Here is a 3013-nt window from a genome sequence, read left to right as displayed (position 1 = left end):
ATTATATTTAAGTTGGTTTTGAATCGGTATGACATAAGGCAGAACATACCTGCTTAGTAAACTTACTCAATGACGTAATACTTAGGTGAGTAAAATGACTGAAATACGCACATATTTGAAAGCAGTGGGTAACGGAAAATGAAATACCCACTCAACATTCATAATACCCACTCCAAAAAAAATACAGTGGGTACAGTACCCACATGTGCTAAACCTTATCTGGAGCTCTGCACATTCCTGCAAGAAATGTAATCATTCTGATAACGTGATCGTGACAAAACGGCGCTCCTCTAGCACCACCTGCTCTATAGGTAAAACCTGCCAATCCCTTTTTAAAATATATTTAAACACGTATTGGTCATTTAGCTGTACCTTGTCGTCGAAAAACTTAATCATGAGGGTTTATATCATCCTGACATTTCCTTGAATACTGCTAAATATCTGTTTTATGCGTCGGAAAAAGGAAATCAATTTTGTCATATTAAGATTGTATATATTATACATGCTTTCATTTTAACATTTTATTTCAAGTCTCGATGAGGTGTTTTGTACCATAGGCCCGTGGCCTCATAGTATCAGAAATAAAGATTTTTGATTTTTTATATCATCCTGGGGCTCTGTGCCCTTGCTGCTGTGAGTGTGTGACGTCACTGACCAGGACCTGGACGTCCACTTGTTCATTTATAAGTGAAATATTTCTCTTCGACAAGCCGACAAAAAGTAGTACTCGCTCTGTCGCTTAAGATGAGACATTGTACAAATGCAGCATACCTCAATTGTAGAAAAGCTGATCATTTGACATCCTTTTTCTTCTTTTTTGAAGAAAGGAGAGGAGTTTAAAAATATTTGGATTCGTTGTTGCAACATAGATTTTAAAACAAAACACTACATTCATTCCTACGTTGTAATGGCAACAGTTGACATGAATGAAACACAGAAGGTCAATCATATCCACTCACTCACTCTTCCAGGCCCAGTTCATACCAGTGGATAACATTCTTGGCTGGAACAGTGACAGAATTCATGGCATAGACTTTGAGTACCACAAGACCCATGTAAGTACGAGACAATACCTCATCTGGGTATGGAATGACCCAGATATCATAAGTCATTGGGAACCTGAAGTGTTGCTTTCATTAGATATCCCGGTGAACCTCAGAGAAGTAAACCGTGAGGGCCCGCGACTGCTTCACAACGTTTAATGTATATCCTGTTACAGTCAGAATCATTCGGGTGTTGTTAACGCCACATTCAGCAATATTCCCATCCTGAGTACTTGGTCCCTGCCTGGCGCTCGGCATTAATGGGTACAACAAGGACTGGTTGGCTCGGAGTCAGTATAATGTGTCTGAGTGGGGTATTCATGTTTCACTGCGGCATGGTATCCCAGTGGGCTAGCACTATAAAACCAGCTTAAGTCTGGGCTAGTACAAGCAGCCGCACACACACACACAAACGCATGCACGTCGTCATATCAGCGAAATATTCTCAAGCACGACGTTAAACCCAATTCCACCACCACCACCTGAGTACGATGACATGTGTCAACCAAGTCGGAGATCCTGTCAGTCGCCTCTTACAAGCATGGGTTGCTGAAGACCATATTCTAACCTGGCGCCTAGATTTTCGAAGCTGGCAGCTGAACTTCGTATTTGGAAAGTTAACTGCCCTTTTTTGTTCTGCTGTGTCACCCATGGCTCCGTTCCTAAGAGCGAGCTCCGTTTAGGATGGCTGTTTAGAATGCAAAGAAGGACTCCCGCTTGATTGCTTAAGCCTTTGGGGTCTTTTTGTGTAACGCCTCACTGAGCAATAGTTCAGACGGCGGTTGGTAAATAATTGAGCATCATGAGCATCTATGCAATTGGGATACGATGACATGTGTCAACCAGGTCAGCGAGCCTGACCACCAGATCCCTTCAGTCGCCTTCTACGACAAGCATCAGTTGCTGAAGACCAATTCTAACACAGATATTCACAGGTGAATCCGACTTAGGTGTTTTCTTGTTGTATATTAATTCGGTATGATGAAGACGTTCTGAAATTGTACCAAGAGGTCTGTTTCTGTCAGGATCTGCTCCTGGTGAGTACTTCTAACGCCTGTTATCTGATACATGTTGACGACGACATCGAGAAGCTCCTGGATAGCATGGACAGCAGGGACAAATACGAGGTATGTATTCAGCATAAAACGTAAGTGGGTTAGATTTTACACCGTTTTAGCAATATTCAAAATACTCAGAAATAGGCTTCACATATTGTAATCATATGGGGAATCGAGCCGGGATTCACGGATTTAATCAATTTCGATTAAGTGCCAAAGAAGATTTAACAAGGTAGTAAGACGATCGAATGACATAAAGATCTTTTTGAAAGATCTTTAGAATTTTAGGATCATTCTAAGATGACGAATTAAGGTTGTGGTGAAATCTAACCTATTACGTTTTCAGGGAGTAACTAAATGAGGAATGTTTTTGACAAGATAGTCAAGCTGATGATAATTTTGATCGATGATATTCAAGTAGGCGGTGGTGATGATGATGATGATGATGATGATGATGATGATGATGCTTTTTCCAGGACGATATCTACCAGCAGATCAAAGCCCACACTGGCGAGAGCAAGAGCAGCCTCAGCGAGCTCCGCACCGAATACCACGACATCCGCGCCGTCGCCGAGTGCTTCAGGCACTCCGTCTACGACCTGACCCCCAGCTCCTAAGTGGTGCCACAGAGGTTTTCTTCTTGTCCAGTTGGTTGACACATTAAAGCTGATTTCTATCGGTCGTCCATATTGATTGTTTGGGTGAACGATTTTGGCAATGAATCTCATTTCTGCTTGTGTACATTCCCCACAAATAGCTCAATCTGAAGATCTGTACTGCAAGGTGTGCGGTCACTTTAAAGTGACAATAAGTGGCTTTATGCGGAAAGCGATGGCTTAGCAAGACGACACCTTGTGTTCAGTTCACCATGTCATCAATATTACCTTTGTCTTGACGGCCAAGATAATGCGA

The 3013-nt window shown here is 42.1% G+C and overlaps 1 long non-coding RNA gene across 1 annotated transcript; it reads left to right on the top strand.

Annotated features, from left to right (window-relative positions):
• The first annotated feature begins 1005 nt into the window (after positions 1 to 1005).
• LOC124262822 lies at positions 1006 to 2790 on the top strand. Its single transcript, XR_006894702.1, has 3 exons — positions 1006 to 1055; positions 2069 to 2170; positions 2578 to 2790. It is a non-coding gene; the product is annotated as an uncharacterized LOC124262822 (long non-coding RNA).
• The last annotated feature ends 223 nt before the right edge of the window (positions 2791 to 3013 follow it).

The sequence above is a fragment of the Haliotis rubra genome, unplaced genomic scaffold (genome assembly GCF_003918875.1).
Source record: "Haliotis rubra isolate DU_JTF1 unplaced genomic scaffold, ASM391887v1 Scf857, whole genome shotgun sequence".
Classification (NCBI taxonomy): Eukaryota; Metazoa; Mollusca; class Gastropoda; order Lepetellida; family Haliotidae; genus Haliotis; species Haliotis rubra.
Note: the sequence above shows the minus strand (reverse complement) of the source record. Positions and strands in the feature narration are given on the sequence as shown.